At 48.6% G+C, this 19,464-nt stretch overlaps 1 protein-coding gene across 1 annotated transcript in view; it reads right to left on the reverse strand.

Moving 5' to 3' along the window:
• Nucleotides 1-19,464, reverse strand: part of TCTN2 (tectonic family member 2) — a 794,052-nt gene that overhangs the window by 570,813 nt on the left and 203,775 nt on the right. The window lies entirely within an intron of this gene.

Here is a 19,464-nt window from a genome sequence, read left to right on the forward strand (position 1 = left end):
GGTTCTTGAGGACAGCAAGCCCCTCGTCCCAGATGTCGTTGAGTAAAGGCACAGCGATGACCGTCTTCCTCTTGGCCTCTTGTCGTTGGTACAGAAACCCCTCCTTTTTCTGTTCTTCAGGGCAGAGCTGAAAGAGCTTGGATGCTCTGGTTATCATGGCGTGGAAAGAGCCAACCTCGTCGGCTGGAGACGCCCGCGGGGGGGGGGGGGTGACGACGGGATGTCTGCTGTGTCATCGCCGCCGTCATCGTCCGTCCCCGTCGCTGTATCTGTCGCCGTATCCTCTCTCTAGGGTCCGGCGAGGGGGATGAGGGGTCCACCGGTCTCGTAGGTACGAAGGGCGGAGTGGGGTAGACTCTCCTCCGCTTTTTCGGAGGGCTTCCCGACGGGCCTGGTTTTGGCTCTGTCACGGATGGCACTCTGTTAAGAGTGGCACAGGACACCCAGGAAGGGTTTGGGTGGATGTGCCGGAGTAAGACAGACAGATAAGTACGCACACAGCTGAAAGTAAAAAAGAACAAAGTAGGCAAGTGTAGCAAGGGAATAAGGTACAACAGAGTGGATGTCCTCTTGGGGTGTATGCAGATAAGGGAAAAGAGTATTCCACGGACCTTAGGAAAGACTCTAGCCTTCTGCACAGTTTGCTATAATAGAGGCCCACGCCGTTTGCTCATGGCTTGGAACAACAGCTATGGGTGTCTGTAACGTAGAACGAGACAAGGGAAGGGGCAGAGGTTGCCTGATGGAAACCAACAGACAAGCTCTGTACAAAAGGGTCTACAAACAGTACAAGAGAAGATACTTTGTTGATAGCAAACTAGCAGAAGGAAATGAAGGGAAAGCCGTGTAACAGGATTGGATAGCAGAGGACAGTAAGGAACAAGGTTGAGAGCTCAGAGGAGCAGGAAAGTAATGAGCAAGCCCACAGGAGCAGGGCTGTAAGGTAGGGAGCCCAGAGGGAAAGGGCTTCAGGCAGTGGTGTAAAGCAGGCTACACGGCAAGGAGCCCAGAAGGGCCGGGCAACAAGGAGTGAACCCTGGGGGGCAGGACTGCTGACCGTAGAAGGTTTCAGAGGACTGTAGAGGGCTGCTAGGCTGAGAACCCAGCGGACAAAGGCTGTAGGTAGCAAGCAGCAGAGCGTGATCGGCTGCAAGGTTGTAAGCCCCGAGGACAAGGGCTGTTGGCAGAGGAGAGAAGCAGGCTGCGCGGCAAGGAGCCAGAAGGACCGGCAGCAAGGAGTAAGCCCAGAGGAGCAGGGCCGCTGACTGTAGAAGGCTGCAGAGGACTGTAGAGGGCTGCTAGGCTGGAAGCCCAGCGGACGAAGGCTGTAGATTGAAGGCAGCGGAGCGTGATCGGCTGCAAGGCAGGAGCCTGGAAGACAAGGGCAGAAAGTAGCAGCGGAGCGTGATTGGCTGCAAGGCAGGAGCCTGGAAGACAAGGGCGGAAGGTAGCAGCTGAGCGTGATCGGCTGCCTGGCAGGAGCCCGGAAGGGCAAAGGCGGAGGCTGGAAAGCAGCAGAGCGTGATCGGCTGCAATGCGGAGAGCCCAGCAGGGCACTGGATCCAAAGCAGGGGTAAGGAGGAACCGCATACAAGATCCTTAGCTCAAAGCAAAAAGGTGCTGGAAGGACTCTTAATGCAAGAGACGGAGCCCCTGCAGGCAGCAGCTTTTATACCGCCCTGCCCAGCACAGAGGCAGGCTAATTGGTTGCACCTGGCTCAGCACACCTGCAGATGATCGGCCACCTCCCTCTCTGTTCCAGAGCTGGTGGAAGCAGAGCAAATCCCTAGGGCTTCTGGGGATTGTATTTCCGAAAATGACGAATAGGAATGCCCAGAAATAGATGGTTATAGCCAAGTGTATTGTGGTAAGTGTAGTTTGTTGGGAAAAATAGAAAAGTACCAAAGTCTCGCAAATGTAAAATAAAGTCCATAATGATCGTAAATGTATGCGCCCATGGCGCAGGCATGACAGGCTCCTCCGTCGGGGTGCGTGGTAATCTCGTCCTTATCTCAGTACATAAGGATTGGATTGCCAACAAAATGGCCGCCAAGCTATCCTGGGGTTCGGGCAATGGCTGCGACGGATGGGATGGCCGCTCCACTGGGCCCTGTTCGTCGTCATCGTCGCTATCTTCGATCATGTCAGCAGGGACCGTCCCCTGGGATCGAACCTTCTCGAACCTCTCGTTGAGGCTTATGAACCTCTCGTTGAGGCCTATGGACCTTTCGTTGAGGCTCTTCTCGGTTTCCACCAGTTCCTCCACAGAGGCTGATTCTGAGTCTGTAATGGCCACCACACCCCCCCCCTCTTTTTCAGCCGGGGGCTTCACGGGGGTCTTAGCGATGGGCTGGAAAGAGGATTCCCTCCGCGTTGGCAGGGATACTCTGGGCCCAGTGGCCGTTTCCACTGGCGTAGTCTCAGCCGGCTCCGCCAGGGTCGCAGCGACCACTTCGGTAGAGGTCTTAGCCGGGTGGATCAAAGCCCTCACCACCTTAGGTGCGTCCTGGGCCTTTGCCTTGGGGGGAGGGTCAGCGCCTCGCTCCCCCTTAGAGATCGGCCGGGTCCGCTCCAGCGGCCTACCCGGGTTCTCGGACTTCCTCTTCCCCGAACCAGAGTGGCTCCTCTGCTGGCTCGTGGTCGAGCGTGCCGGGGAAGTAGTGCCCTGCTTGGCAAATCGAAGAGCCCAACCTTTTTCTGCGCTCCCGGTGCCCGCGGACTCGCAGTGCTTGGCCTTCTGTTGGGCCCCCGTCACCGGGGCACCCTCACAGGACTTAGAAGCCCGCTCAGACTCCTTCTTCGCCTTCTCACCTGCTGTGCCCTTCTCCAGCCAGGTGGCGAGGCAGGAACGACGATCTTGTTTGGTCCGTTCCGAAAGATTCTTGCAGAACGCACAGTCTTTCTCCACGTGCGTTCTTGTCCTCATGAAGGCAGTAGAGACATCGCGAATGCTCGTCCTCCTTGAAAACGTTATATAATCCGCATCCAGGGCAGTTCCTGAACAGCTTGGATCCGGGCGTCGAGCTTCCCTTGTCATGGGCCATGTCCTTTGAGGTAGGCCGCAGATCTTCCGGAATCCTCCAAGAAGTGTAAACTCGACGAGAACTTCACCCTTGAGTTGCGTAGAAGAATTCCGAAATGGGTCCCCGTTATCGGAAGTAGAAATGGTGGAGCTTGAGGCTCGATTAAACCAAAAAAATGAGAAAATATCCTGAAAAAGTGTGAAAACGCAGTAAAAAAAACTTGAGAGCTAAACACGAGGACTCCCAACACTTGAGCGTGCGGTAAAAATCTGAGGATGGCTGCCAGAGGCGGGGCTTAGGGAGAGGGCAGTCATTGGCTGGGGGCAGTATGACCCAGAGATCAGTGATTGGTTACTACTAAGAAAGACAGATCAGAAACGAAACAGATACTGATTTTTTCTTTACTGAGGATTCCCAGCCTGACGACGGGGAATATTCATGAGCATGAGAATCCATGCCAGACCCCATGCTGGAGAATTTTGATTAACTCCAGTAGATTTCTTGACATCATAATTAACAACTCAGGACTCTTTGACATACATAGACGGCATTTTACATGAAACTAAAACATACTACATAATAAACGATGATATCACTAAAGCATGCCCACGGTGACGTCATGTCTCGCTGCACATAAAAACCTGCACTGTTTAGAAAATGGCAGCGTTAGCGTTAGCAAGATCCCCATTTTTTTTTAACCATTTGGCCAGTAAGATATACCTGCCTCTTGATCTCTCACGACCTCTGACAAAATGAATCTACTTAGCACTTACTTGACAGATAGAAATGTTTAACCTTTTATATCGTTGCCCACAACTTGGAACAAATAAGATCACACTCTAAGCACAGAAATCCACTTCATCATACAAATTGTACGACGAAGTTCCTCAGTCTGCTCTGAGGATTCACAGCAAACGCAGAACTATTTTACTCCATTTAACCCCATGTCTTCCTTTTATAAACCCATAATGAGTCTATCCCATCCAACTATGAGTTGAACAGCCATCATTTCATTCAATTTTTGCCACTTGGCACAATAGCTATAAACTCTAATGGAATGCATACTAACTAACCGTTATCCAGCAACGCTATAACTAATAGTAGCAGAATTTAGTTAATTTAACAACCATCAAAGCATTTGAAACTTCTCCGATGCTAGGAACTATGTGACCGATTGATAATGAAAAGCTCATACCATGAAGTTAATGGCAAAAGCACTGATATGGTCTCCTATAGGTGATGTTCAAAATGTGTTCACCATCGTATATGGTAGTCTATATGAGCAGTAAATATTTGTAAACTGAATTAGATCACATGTTAGAATGATTTACAACAGATTGGTTTAACTAAGAACATTTCTTTAATATTTTCTTTTGTAGATTGCTTTGAAAATACCCCTTGCCCCTGATGAAGAGTGAAGAAGACTCAAAATACGAGTTGGTCTATTTGAAAAATAAATATATCTTTTTTTTATCTTTACATACTGTCAAGTGAATGATTATTGTGACAAACCTGGTCTGGTTTAAAGTATACAAATGTCTGTAAATTCAACTTAACCTCTTACAAGCCAGTCCCGTTCCCCTTGGATGAGGTTAGCAGGGATTAGGCTCAAAATACCTCATAGGCTTAGGCCATAGATAGCGTGCAGGGGACAGGGAATTCCAAGATTCTCCCACCACCAACAGTGACCTTGTCAAAAACGCTGCCTGTTGCCAAGAGATCCACAATGGTTTCATATCAAAAATAGTGTCTCAAAGAAACCATTAGGAATATTGAAAATTCCTCTAATGAACCTGTTTTTTTGGAAAATACTGCTAATATATCTGCAGATAAGGCCAATAACATGCCACCCTTCTCCTTTTGTCACTATACAGAGGAACAAGTGCATAGGATCATTCAGGATCTTAAATCCACCTCTTGCCCCGGTGATGATTGTCTTACTGACATCTTCAAGGATCTGGCTTGAATTACTGGCGCCTTGGCTTACAAAACGTATTAACCTTTCATTAGATTAGAGTGTAGTTCCATCATCTCTAGAGGTCGCTTGGGTCACACCCTTGCTGAAAAAGGCTAATCTTGATCCATTGATTGCTGATAACTACAGGCCCATAACTAATGTGCCATTTATCCTCAAAATCTTAGATAAATAAGCATATCTTCAAATTCAAAAGCACATAGATGAACATAACATCTTGGGCCTGCGTCAGTCCCGCTACAGAGCTCAGCACGGGCAGAAACCGCTATGCTTGACCTTAAGTCCACCTTGGTTGGCATGGCGGCCAAATGTCACCCTCCCCTGCTGATGCTTCAGGACCTCTCCATGGCCTTCGATCTAGTAGATAATGCACTGCTAGTGACTAGGCTCTGAGAGGTTGCCCACTGTTCCATTTTAGCATCTAAACAGCCTCTTTCTTGGGTCCTCAGACTGTCCAGGTTTGTGCTGGGGACGATCACTCCTGTTATCCAAACATGTGGTGTTCCCCAGGTCTCCTGTTTGTCCTGCTCTTGTTTAATATATACATTCGGCCCCTGCTTGACCTGTTGAACACCCTGGGTGTCCGATATACCCACTACGCCATCAACACCCAGGTTGTTCTTCAGCTCTGTGGGCACTATGAGCAAGATCTTTGTGCCCTTAATACCATCTACAAGGCCATCCAGGACTGGATGGCTTGTACACACTTGCTCTAAATTGCAAAAAGACCGAACCTATGATTATTGCTACTAAGTTAAGTCTGAGCAAGCTTACGCCCGAGTACCCTAGCGTTCAAACTGAGGGCCATACTATTCTCGTCACCAAGAAGTAGTTGTGAGTAGTTCTGGATGAAGAATTATCCATGAAGCCTCATGTATCGTACATCCGTTCTACATGCAGTCTTATCACAAAACAAACACTATATTCACCCTGTCATCAATGTTGAAAATTGCGCCTTGTTGTCTACTGCTCTAATCAATTCCAGACTCGATTATTGTAACAGCTTGTTGGCAGGTACTTCTGCTCTTAATATTCGCACTCTGCAAGTTACTCAAAACAATGCGGTCCAAGCGACCTTGGGTCTTTCTCGTCGCGCACAGGTCTCTATGTCAAGGAAAGCTTTTCATTGGCTTCAAATTAAAAAGAATTACACACAAAATCCTAACTTTAGCCTTCAAATGCCTCGCTCACTCATGTCCAGAATATCAGTCTGATCATGCCAAGTTTAACATCCAGACCAGAAGCCTTCGCTCTTCTTTGGCACCTACATTTGTTCAACCTAGATTCAAGCTGGCCTGCTTTGGCAGAACCAGTTTTGATGCTGAGGTACTTCTTCTCTGGAATTCTCTTCCTGCTTCTATGCGTCTGATTGGTAATCTTAGCTCGTTCAAAAAAGCAATTAAAACATATCTTTTGAACCTCAGTCCAGACTAATGCTTCTCTTCAATTGTTGACTATCTGGCATGACTCTTTTCTTTGTAGTCCCGTCTTGTTTTGTTGTATGTGTGCTTTATAAGAATTACAATAAATAAATAAAACACTTCCGCAATGTCCTCTTCGGAGTAAACCAACTCACCCTGGGAATCCTTCACACATTCCACTTGGGGCGAATGTCTGTCACCAGCTATCAGATGTGCCAGCAGCGCTCCCGGGTTTCTATCCCTCACCATATTGCCGCACATGATTCCCACGGGCTAGAAACCAGATTTCCCGGTCTGCATTTGCTCTGAACCCATAGAGTTCCTCACAGAGTTGGGCCAGGGTCTGGGGAGTCGGTTTCTCTGCATATTCCCCCTCTAACGCCTTAATCTGGGTTTCCCCAACTGTGGGATCCTCCTGATGACCCGTAGCATTCCACCTTTAGACATGCACACCCCTCCGACATAACATTTGAGGCTTTCCCATAGCACTCCTTCAAACAAGATTGAACCTTCATTATCTTGGAGGAAGGAATGGATGTCTCCCCGCAGTTCCTGAGAAAACATTGTATCTTGGAGCGCACCGGACTTGAATCGCCAAGAGTGACCACCCTTCCTACCCGCCCCCAACCCACATTCTACAAGTACGGGAGAGTGATCTGACAGTGTCTGTAGCAGACTGTGACTACTCCCCTACTGAAAACCCCCTTCTCGGGATACTAACATAGTCCAATCTAGAGCTAGAGCCATGAACCCAGGAGTGGTAAGTATAGTCTCAAACCTTTAGATGTCGTCTCCATGCATCAACGATATTCTATGTTGTGCAGATTTCTCGCACCTGTGAGCTTGCCCTGGTTGTGCCACTCTGACCTGCACACAATCTATCCCACAAAGGGTCTAGCGCAGTGTTCAGGTCCCGCCCCCACACAATCGCGGACCTGGGTCATGATACAACCCTGCGAGTTGTATCATGACCCAGTTGAATGCGTTTGGGCTATCCCCTTTTGGCCCGTATGAGTTTAGCAGGGCGACCTGCACCTCCTCAAGCACTAGGTGTACCAGCAGCATCCTTCCGGTGTCGTACCTGGCCACCGATATTCAGACAAAACTTTTACCCCTTTGTGTTACACTCTAACTCTTTACTCTCTGGAAAATCCCCACATGCAAACTTCCCGGCAAGAACAACACAACAAGACCTACCTTGTCTTCGTTCCGAAATGTAGAATAGATAGATCTACCTGGAACCAGCTTCCGACACCTTCCAACTCAGGTATCGAAAGGAGACTCCCGGGAAACCCTCGTGGGGAAGAAAACCCGGTGGCCGGTAGAGAGCGCTGGATGTAGAGCTGGTTTCAAACTCTCAAAGATCTTGCGGGATGATGTCTTCTAACGGTAGGTAAGTGGTTCGTCTATGAAGTATCAGGCTCAGGAAAAAACTGGGAATAAACATATAGAAGTTATCGAAGGTGATGGTATCGGATTTCCTGTGAGTGTTGGATGAGAGTAGTATTACCTGCGAGTGGTAGGAACTGGGTGTCGGCAGAGGGTTTCCAATTGCTGTTGTATGTGTGTGTGCCTTTAGAGATGGATTCCAAACGGGGTTCCGAGAAGGAGCAGGATGGCAAGCTGAAAAGCTGGGTTTCTTTGGGAGGAATAAGGAAACAGAAATTTAGAGGGGGAAAGGCCTGACCTATAAGTCTGATTACCGGGTACAAAACGGAAAGAAGCTTACAAGAGTGGAGGTTGAGACACACCGCTCTCGGTGGTCGAATGGAGTCGGTAACGCAAGCGTGGGTGACAGAGGAGGCGGGGCTTCCCTGCTCGAAAATAAAAGGAGAGAAATCAAGGGTTAGTAGATACAAAGGTTCTAAGGAAATAGTAGCGTAAGGTTCCTAACGGCAACTCATGAAGCGAAGCCTCTGATAGCAGTAGCAACGCGTTGTTCTCCAGGAGACGTGGATTTTTGTAGGGTTTCCGGGATGGGAGGCGGAGCTTCGCTTCCGTCTCCCGTCCTGACAACTAGACCATTGACTCCGAGCACAGGCGCCATGTTGGAGGAAAAAGCCGCAACTTTGGTTGAAGCCGCCAGCGGTTCCATAACAAACCGCGACAGAGACCCATCGTAACACTTTGCCTATCAGGATTGCTACTCCTCTGGCATAGGAGGAGTGGGAGGAGGAGGAAAAGTACCTGTGGCATCCCCAGTTAGAACCCCATTTACCTTTGGAGGAGGGCGTAAAGTGGGTTTGTTGGAGGAGAGCAACATCAATGTGTTGTCTTAAGATATTGGGTGATCTTCCGAATCTTGGCGGGATTATACCCCTCTCTTATGTTCCATGTTGCCACGTTAAACCCCATTAGCCCAGGGGATGCTGCAGCAATAAGGCTCAGATCTTCCCATCTGCTTCATTCTTCACATGAACAGGCCCTGCCTGTACCACAGGATACATCGATGAGGCGTGCTGACGAGAAGCGGACTCCCAACAACTAGAACTATCTCTAAAACCCTCCCCTGCCACGCTTTGAACCCTGCTCCTCCCTCCCCGGGCAACCATGACCCCCCCACCCCATCCCCCACAGGCACCCCCCAAAACCGCCCGTTAACGCTCTACTCCCCCTTAAACCATATCCCTTATACAGTGCAGAGCTCAGGGCACTCGTGCCTAGCCGAGTCTGCGGGCTCCCCTTCCAACTGAAGTATGTATGTATATCTCGAGGCAAGTTAGGCAAAGTAACTGAGGTGTCAACAGTCCATTCAGAGTCTACGGCATCATTTACCCCCACAGCTTATTTCAAACAACATCAGCCTGGGTCTCTACGGTCCTGCTAGTCTCTCGGGATCTTGGTTTGATCCGGGGGATTAGTGGGCACCCACCAATCTTATCAAAAAAGGAGCTTACTGCCTCCGGTGAGGTGAAGAATTGTGGCATCCCCCCATGTTGTAACCAGAGTTTTGCTGGAAAGAGCATGGAGTATGGGATGTTGCAGTCTCTCAGACGCCTCTTCACCCCTGCAAATGATCACCGTGATGCATGTATAGCCGTTGAGAAATCCAAATATATTTGGATTTTGTCTCCATCGTACTGGAGCTTCCCCTTTTCTCTGGCCAACCAAATTATCATGTCTCAGTCCCTATAGTTTAGGAGGCGAGCAATGATGGGGCGGGGCTGTCCCTGATATTGGACGAGTTGCTGGTATGCGGTAGGCTCTCTCCACCACGAATAATGGGGACAGTGAGGACCCCCCCACCCAAACAGTTCCTTGTACAGGGACTCTACAAATTCTTTGTTCAATTTTGGGCAGCACCTTCTCTTATGCCTGACCAGGCGTATGTTGTTATGGCAGGCTCTCCCCTTCAGATCCTTGTTTTTGGCGGTTACTGATATGATCTGGATCTCGAGCGATGACACCCTGGCAACAAGCGAGGTAGTTCCATCCTCCAACCCAGATACTCTCTGCTCCACCTCGTCCAGGCGGTCGCCGTGTTTGTCCAGCCAGTGTTGCAATAAGTCAACCTTGGAGGAGAGCGAATCCAGCTTGGAATCAAGACCGCCACCTTGAGATCTAGCAGAATCTCTCTGATATCACTTCTGAGATTTGGGCACCACTCTCCGCCAACACCCTCGTTGACTCGGGTGCCTCCACCTGATTCAGAGGTCTGAGTGTTTTGGCGGAGGGCCCCCTTTGAAATTGAGCTTCCGTTGCATTTGATCGGACTTTCTCCCCCTTCCATTATCTCATAGCAGAGCCTGTCCTCTCTGAGCTTCCTTTCTCTCTTTCTCCACGCCCCTTCCCTGATTAAGAGACCTCACCATGTGGCCTTGCCTGCATCCCATGCTGTCTGTTTCCCCCTGTGTCCTTTATCTCAAAATATTCAGCAATGTCTCCTGACAAATGATCGCCAAATACTGGGTCTTTCCAGAGGAGGTTGTTGCATCTTCAGCTATTGTCTGCCCTGTATATTCCATCTATGTCTAAAATCATCCGGACCATGTCATGGTCTGTCCACCCCACCGGTCTTATTTCACAGTCCAGCACTCTAACCCCCTGATCCATGGGGTGGCTGCACTCGTGTCGGAGTCCGCTCTCTGGGGCTGGTTTAGTGCCCATGCTTGTGGGCTGCTTCCTTTTGATCAGTCTCGTGTCTCGCCCCTTAATGGAGCCCCAAGCTGCCACGCAGTATAGGAGCCCTGCCGCGGTGCCGCCACTGGCTGGGACTGCGCATGCTTTGGGGGGGGGGGTCGCACTCACCGCTGGCGCCACTCGCTGTGTCAGTTCCTCCTTTACACCTTTCAACAGGCGTGTATATTGCGCTGGGTGTGGTTCGCCGGGTCGGGCTCTCTGAGCCTCGCACTTTTCAGGCTTATGCGCAAAAGGCAAATAGGGTACCAAGCTAACTTAATTGCATCTGGGCGCAGGTGATCTAAAAAGAAATTTCAGAGGGATGGATCCAACATGAAATTGCAGTTGAGATTAGGAGAAAACATACGTTTTAAGATTTCTCATAAAGGCTACCTAAGGAGTTTATAGATCAAACCTGGATCGGGAGATAGTTCCAACAGTGAGGTCCAGCAACAGAAAAGCATCAATCTTCCCTACTGGTGCAATGAGAAGGGGGAATTACTAAAAGATGCAAATGGGTTGAGCTAAGAGATCAAGATGGTTGGTATACATTCATTTTATTTTTTAAATACTGTGGTGCTAAATCGTGGATACATTTAGAACTAAACAGAATATTTAAAAGTGATACAATGACATAATGGGAGCACATGCAAAGGTACTCTAAAACTGGAAGTGGGGAATAATATAGGTACATGAAAAATAAGACAAACGGCAGCACTTTGAGCAATCTGAAGCATTTTGAGCGATCTGAAGTCGATGTAAAAGGTGAATGGGAAGACTTATATCTAATGCATTCGCATAGTCAAGGCACACGTTCACCAATGCTTTGACCACTATTGCATGAGACTCATAAGATAGGTAAGGTAGAGCACGCCTCAATATTGATTTGAGCACCTCGTTAATTTGGGAGGTCAGCCTAAATTCAGTGTCCCAGATGGTCAAGTTTTTTTGAATTTTCTTAGCAAATGTGGTCTGAAGGTCAAACACTGATGAAGTATAGATTGACATTACAAGTCATTTAATAAGTGTTTCGGTCCCAGGAGCATAAACTCTGTTTTATTAGGAGGTTGTCAGCCATGTTCAACCTCCATCAAACAGAGCTGAAGTTTTTCAAAAGCCAAATGGAGGCCAGAAACTTTCATATAAAGCTGGGTATCACCAGCATAAGAGTGAAACAAAATATTAAAGCTCAGAATAAGGGACATCAAATCAAGAAAATAAGAGGAGGGTGGACAGTGAAGAGCCATACAGAACAGCACAGGTAACCTTGGAGGGGATGAAGGTGAAGTAGGCAATTGTCATAATTTGCGCTCTCTGAAAGAAAGATACAAAACCATTCTAGTCCACATTTGTCGCCAATTCCTGACAGGTCAATGGCTTGTCAGGGGTTCGAGAGTCTCCTAAGCAGAAGAAGCAGAGGAGTCTGATCGTGGCTGTCCATGTGTTTTCAAGGTCCCTAAGTTGCAAACAGAAGGAAAATCACTACAGGAAGCTCGGATAACACACAAGATGTTTATGTTGCTGTGATTCGTTCAAAGAATATTCCAAGCCTCAATTCCCATGAATATCAAGAAAAATCATATGAGATTTTACTGATTGAAGTTCCAATTGAAGGACAAAATAAAAAGAGAAGGAAAGTATTGTTAGAAATCAAACTCCCAACGAAGAACAATGTTACACAGGAAATCTTAGAGTATGTTGCAGAACCTACTAAACCGGTGCCCCTCTACATTTGCATGCCTTTACCACTGAGACTAGGCCTTGTTTATCACCAAGATGATCCGCGCGCTCCGGCAGGCCTGCATTTCTTCTGCTCCGGCCTCCCGAATCTCCACAAAGAAGGTAATTCAATATGTGGCTTCCCTCATGGGCGCATACCGTCCTCTGCACTTCAAAAAAAGGTGATAAATGTCAAATCTGCTTTTTGGGCATTTATTTGCCGTGTGTTTATATAATCCAATACCATCCGCAAATGAAACAAACTTGTGTTTGAGTGACTCTGCATGACAACATTTTTCTTCAATGAGCATGCAGGCAGATCTGTATGCCAGATATGGCTCATTTTCCAGCATTGGCCCTGCGCTCATGGCCTTTCCAAGATGGCTGGCCCCATTTAGGGCTTGGAGGCATTTCATCTGGCCTCAGCCTGCTCCTCTACCATTGGCTGCCCTTTCTTTCTTGAGCCAATCAGATGCACCAGGAGGTGGAAGCCAGCCCATCCAATCCTAGGCCCAAATCTAAGGCCCTGTCTGTACCTGGCTGGGAAAGTGGGCCCAACCCTTTGTGTTACCTCAGGCTACATGATGGACTTAACTGGACTATTCATCCCTGCTGCCTTGAACTGTGGCATCCCTCCAGCCACCACGTAATTACTGGCTGTTCCACTATGGCCTGCCGCATCTCACCTGCACCCATACCCTCTGCCTTCTGACACATCTCATCTCTACTGGAGTATGTACTCTTCCAAGGAAGATCTCCCACTTTTTTGATTCCTCCTCCTTTTGGTGCTCCCTCCACAAGGCCACATTTCTGTGCTACTGCCTCTAAAACCTGTGCCAGCATTTTCGTTTTTAGCTGTGTGTTCCCCTGCATTGATCGTTACTGTTTTATCCAAAATCAAATTTAGGTGTCCCCTCCCTATTCATTGATTGTTACTGTTTGTTTCGAAATCGAACCTTGTTGTGTGTTCCCCATACATGGATTGTGACTATTTAAATAAAAAATAAATAAAATGAATGAGGTATTCTCCCATTATGTTAGTCTTATCCTGCTAGTTAAAATCCTATATACTCCCTCACTCTGTTTCTGTCCCTGTCCCCTGCTCCCTGGTACCCTCTCCTCATGTCTTGATGCTCCCACTGTTTCTCCCCATTCCTATTGGGATCCTTGTTGTGTGTATCCTCCTGTCAACTCACTCCATCCTGTGTGCCCAGCTGATCATTCGGGTTAAGTGCAGCATGTCCTGTGCCCCACTCATGGCCCTTTCCATCTCCCGATCTTCTCCACCTGCTACTCTATCTCATATCCCTCACTACTCACCAAGTCTGGCAGAAAATAAAACCCAGGCCTCCCTGTCGCTGGTACATAGGTCAGTGCTTCCGCTAGAGAGACTCTCACCAACATCCTCGTCATCGTTCCTTCACCCGACCGATGTTCATATGGTTGCTCTGCTTTCTCCCTATTGTTCCTCACACATCAATGGTCCTTCTTGCCTCCTCGACTTCCAGGGTCATCATTAATGTCTATCGAAATGGTACCGTCTTAGTACAAGGGCTTCAACCCAACCGCCTCCTTTTTTATAGGATCCACCCTCGCCTTTTCAACTTTCTATCTGTCTTCTCACTGGCTGCCTTGCCAACTGCACTTACGGCTTCCCAGGCTTCCTTGCCTCCACCTTGCCACACCGACTCTCTTACTATGGCTCCTTTGACTTCTACTATCCGGGATCCCTTTTCCACTCACTCAGCACTGACCTTCTGACTCTCCCACGCTGGAGCCTTTGCCACCCACTACTGACGCATCTGGGGCCCCTCCTCCACTTGCTCCTTTGCCTTCTACGGATCTGGGTTGTCAGCCCGCGAACATTTTGTTTGCGGATGGACTGCCCGCAGTGTAACTGCTCGCCCCCCCGTTTTGCCAGTTCATACAAAATGGGGGCCCCAGCAATTTTTGTCCCCTGCCTCCAATGTTAAGGATGCAGGGTACAGCCCTGCAACTCCCACAGCCGAAGATACCAAACATGGTCAGTGCGGGACACCCCCGCTCTTCATGTTCGGTATTATCTGACCCAAATTGAACGCACAAATGCAAACTAATAGTAGTGACCAAATTCGGTCAAATCTACCATTCGTTCACATTTTTGCAAACAATTTGGGTCATACAACCCTTCTACTACTGTCCTGGCTCCCTTGCCTGCACTACTTTCGGCCCCTCTGCCTTCTGTTGACTATCTCTTTGGCACACATGACTCTTAGGGCTGGGGATTCTGTTTTCTGTTTATCTTTAAAAAATGACAATCTGCTCCACGTAGAACTCGCACTCTGCAGTCAAGCACTCCTCTGACATCTGCCACCTCCTTGAACACCTGGACCTAGATGTTCTTGCTCTCACCGAGACCTGGTTTAAGGACAGCTCCATCACAAGTTTTGACACACTTCTCCCTGAAGGCTGCAAGATCCTCTCTGAGCCCAGACTCACCAGGCCAGGAAGGGGAGTTGCCCCGATATATTCTGAGTGGATCCCGGTTTCTACCATTCCCACTCTGGCCTACTCCTCTTTCGGAAGGCTATTCTGCAGGCTCTCTCCCCGGTCTCCTCTCTTACTCTGGCCACCGGACTCCCACCCTAACACAGCCCTTGCCAAATTTCTCCTTTCCATAACAAATACTGTCGACATCCTTGCCCCCATCATGAGGGAATGACTGAAGCCTGCCAAAAAGTGCAACTCTTGGTACAACTCGGATCTAGCTGACCCTAAACACAAGTGCAGGGCAGCGGAGTGGAAATGGGGATCTTCAGGTGCACCCTCTGAAAAGCTAGCCTGCCGCCTTCTGCAAAGGCAATATATACGCAGCATCCGGCACAAAAAAATAGTCCATATTCAAGCCTGTTTCTCAGTGGCTTCCAACAATACGGCCAAACATTTCAAAGTCTGTAAGGAACTGGCCAACCCTACTGCAGCATCATCCTCTAGTTCACCCACCCAGGCCCTTTGCGGAGCCCTGGCTTCACACTTCACTGCCAAAACACAGGACATCCTTTCCTCTCTCCACCGCTCCCACTAGTGCACTATCATCTTCTTGGCCCCCCGAGGCCTTCCCACTTGTTGAGCTTTCTCGACAAGTCAGTCTATGAAAGCCTCCTACAAACAGGTGTACCCTTGCCCCTCCAAAACCATCAATTGACATTGACTCCTATCTCTCTGGCCATGGCAGACCTATGCAACCTCTCCTTTGCCACTGGAGTCTTTCCCACTTCTCTCAAGCACTCTTGTGAACATTCTGCTAAAAAAAAAAAAAATTAAAAAAAGAAAACTCTGCCGACCCTTCCATTCCAGCTAACTATCACCCGATCTCCATCACCCCTTTCTTGGGCAAACTCTTGGAGGAGCTGGCCATCTCTTAAATTACCCTCCGCACTGAATCTTTTGGTTGTCTCCAAGACCATCAGTCTCGCGTTAGAGCATCCAGAGGCACGGAAATTGCTCTTGTAAACACTTGTGAAGACCTGCTCTCAAACCTTGACTCCAACTCTCCCCCTCATTCTCCTTGACCTCTCCTCTGCTTTTGAAACTGTATACCACAACATCCTGATCTCCCATCTCCGTGATACCCTGGGCATCACAGATCAGGCCCTGGCATGTCTTGTGTCCTTTCTCTCTGGCCGTCCCTCCCAGGTAGAACTTGGGCCCATTCTCTCTGCTAGTACCCTCTCTACCTGTGTTGTCTCCCAGGGATCTAGTGCTAAGAATGATGGCAAGGCGCGCACTCTGGTTCCCAGTCAAGTTTTCCTGCTGTAGCAACAAGTTGTCTTCTCCTCCAAACGTTTTCTTGACTCCATCAATCATCAGGGAGGCTGTGTTTCTTTTCCTTTTCAGACGTGTCGAGTTACATTTCCTTTTCAGGTGTTTCAGGTTAATTCACATTGATGTCTCTAAGGATTCTGGTACTTGTATTCTCACACTTTTTTCTATTGCAGGTGACTGGGAAACAACTCCCTCCAAAGCACACATTTTACCCTTGATAGGTGGAGGGGGGGAAACCAGGTTTATGGCTCTCCATAGTGAGGCATGATGGCCCTGGTGCTGCAGCCTCTTGAGCCCGGGATCTAATCGATCCCCCTGGTTTTTAAATGTCTACATGGCCCCTTTGGCACACAACATTTCTGCTTTCACCTCCAACTTTCAGTGCTAGGCAGATGACGCACAGCTCTTTCCGGCTACCCTCGGCCTCTTCCTCCTCCACGCTCATTCCTGACTGTGTCCACAATTCAGTACTGGTGTGCTGCTAACAACCTCTGCCTTAATGCCAGCAAGACAGTGATCGTCCTCATTGGGATCCCAGCTCCCACCATCCCACTCTGGCCGGACTCTGTTTGTTCTGTGCCTCTACCCACCAGTGAGGCAAAATACCCGGGGGTCATCTTTGACTCTACTTTCTCCTTCTCTTCTCAAATCTCAGACTAGTCCAAAAAGCCCCACTACCAGCTGCACCTCAGAGGTAGTCTGCCTTTTCTCACCTTCCCACAGATGTTCACTGTCTCCGGAGCCCTTGTCCTCTCCAGACTTGACTACTGCAACAGTCTCCTTCTCAATCTGCCTACTTCTACTCTCCGACCTCTTCAACATATCCAGACAGAACCGTGAGACTTATCCTTGGCCTCAAGCCCATGGACTGCATCTTCCTGGCACTGAAATCTTTCCACTGGCTCCCTGTGGATGCAAGGAAGTTAAAGACGCTCTGCATAGTCCACAAGGCTTTCTGGGGCTGGGGCCCTCACTATCTACAAAGCACTCTTCCCAAATACTCTCATTCTAGAGCCCTTTCGCTCTGCCTCCTCCAACTCTATGCAAGTGAGCTGTTTCTCCAAACAGAGATTTCCTTATCCTCTGCAGGTGCCTCCCACTGGAACAGCATCCCTACCTCTTTGCATCTTGAGCCGGACATCCTCAAGTTCAGGAAACTCCTCAAGACATTCCTCTTCTCCTCCTCTTTCTCTCTCCCTCCTGCTAACCACCCCTCTTGCCACCTGTTTTCCTCTCACTCGTTCTTACCCCCCCCTGCTCATGCTCAGTTAGCTGACTGATTGCCTGTTGCACCTCCAGAACCTCACAGGTTCCAAGGCCCCCCCGCCAGTCCTGCAATTTTCCTGCTGCTACGGCAATATCCCCTACGATAGTGGCATCCACCCTGCACTTAACCCTGGCGCCTGCTGGTCTGGGTGCACTTGTCTGCCTCCCTTGCACCTCCTGTTCTGTGCACTTACACAACCTTGAATGTTCTATCCCCAGCAAGTCGCCAATCCTCCCTCTTGTCTTCAACCTGTAGTACTGTAGTTCATAGTTCCTATAGTCATGATCTGTATGCTCCCTTTCCTCCTCCTATGCCCCCACCCTGTATTTTCTCCTCTCTCCCTTTGCCGAGCACTTCACTAGTAGATATGCCTCTGTGCCTAGTGTGCCAGTTATTGTTAGATCATTTGGAACCTTCAAGGACTAAGAATGTTGACTGTATTCCCTTGTTCCCTTTCCGCATTGAAGCGCGCTGAAGCACTTCACTTGTGTAGAAGTGCTATACAAAGAAACTATTACAAATTCTAGTACAATATCAGCCCCGGTAGTGTCTGCCAGTCTTGAAAGAAGAATTGAATGGCCCACTTTGTCAAATGAGTCAGACAAATCTAATCTGACCAGTAGAAACAGATGGCCCTTGTCAGAATGTTATAAAAGGTTGTTCCACATGGAGACTAAATCGGTTTCTGTTCCATGTTTGGGGCGAAAACCAGATTAGAATTGATCCAGTATTGAATTGTATTCTATGAAGTCTGTTAATTCCATTTGCACTAACCACTCCAGGATCTTGGTCAACCAAGATAATTGGATGATAATTGTCCATTTCAATGGGGTCAATAGAACGTTTCTTAAGCAGGGGCATGATAAATGCAATGAAAATGATATTTTATTTATATCGCGCTCGTACACAAGTGTTTCAGTGATAGTGGATTTGAGACCTAAATGAATGTTATGGTGCAAAATGAAACATCTGAAAACGGCCAAACTCTTTGCCGTCACAGTTTAGAGAAAAGGGGCAATCTCTGCTGGTACTCACAGTCTCCAGAATAGAGGATAACATGGAATGTGTGACCCTCAGAGAGGTGGCCGGAAGGGGAACCCTTACGTGGAAGAAATACCCTTGACGAAGGATAAACAGAGGGGCTGAGGAAGGGTGGCACAGGAATGATACAAAACAAAAGATACACAACATTTGTTTTACTTTGTCCCCCTCCACCCGCCCCGAGTGGGACGGGTATACCCAGACGTGGGTCCCATGCCTGCTGGCCCTAGAGACCCAAGCCACTCCTCACTTATGAGGCCCAACAAGGCTGAAATATGTCTGGGGATGCTTGTGATCTTGTGTAGAAGGGATGAGACCTAGCAGTTTTGGCTCGAATGCCGTTTTGGCGTGGGACCAAGCCTGATTTGCATATGGTCTTTCCCTTTCTATAAGGGCTTGGAAGGTTAAGAAAGATGGTCTGGAGGGTTGCCCAGAGCGGTGCCAGAGGTTAAGATTCATGCAAAACCTTCCAGCCATCACCTCTTTGTTTTTGCTTTGACACAGGAATGATGCCAGAAGTGATCTTACGTATGATGGCAGGCAGTGAGGGATGTAGCAGAATGCTGGAGCACAAACTAGATCCAAATGGAGAGGAACTAGGATGCAGCGGAAGAGCAGGAACAGGGAGCCAGAAAAGAAGGCAGGTGCTCAAGGCGCAAGGCGCAAACAACCAGTGTGTGCCAAGTGAGGTATTTGGAGAAAGAGCAGAACTCAAAAGGAAAGAGTGGAAAATTGGCAGAGCAATGTGAGGGCAGGAATTAGGGAGAAAGATACGTCGGCTACAGGAACTAATTACCCCTGCGCTGTAACATGTTAGGTCCTTCAGGTTGACAGCATTTGTTAGCTCCCCAGTAGAATCTGGTGCACATGGAAGCTGAAGGTATATCACACAACAGCCGCCATCTTGTGTGAGTTGGAGTTCTACCCCAAACACAATCACTACTCTGCGGGTCCAGCGGAATGAGAAAAATGTCAACGATGCCATAGGGACCATTGGGTAATGTGAGAAACATAAAAGGTATCTCACCCGCTAGTCCCTGCGGATCTCTCCCTCAGGTGGCCAGGGCACGGCCAGCGGCTTTGGATCCAGACCCT

The sequence above is a fragment of the Ambystoma mexicanum genome, chromosome 10 (assembly GCF_040938575.1).
Source record: "Ambystoma mexicanum isolate Mex_15411 chromosome 10, UKY_AmexF1_1, whole genome shotgun sequence".
Taxonomy (NCBI): Eukaryota; Metazoa; Chordata; class Amphibia; order Caudata; family Ambystomatidae; genus Ambystoma; species Ambystoma mexicanum.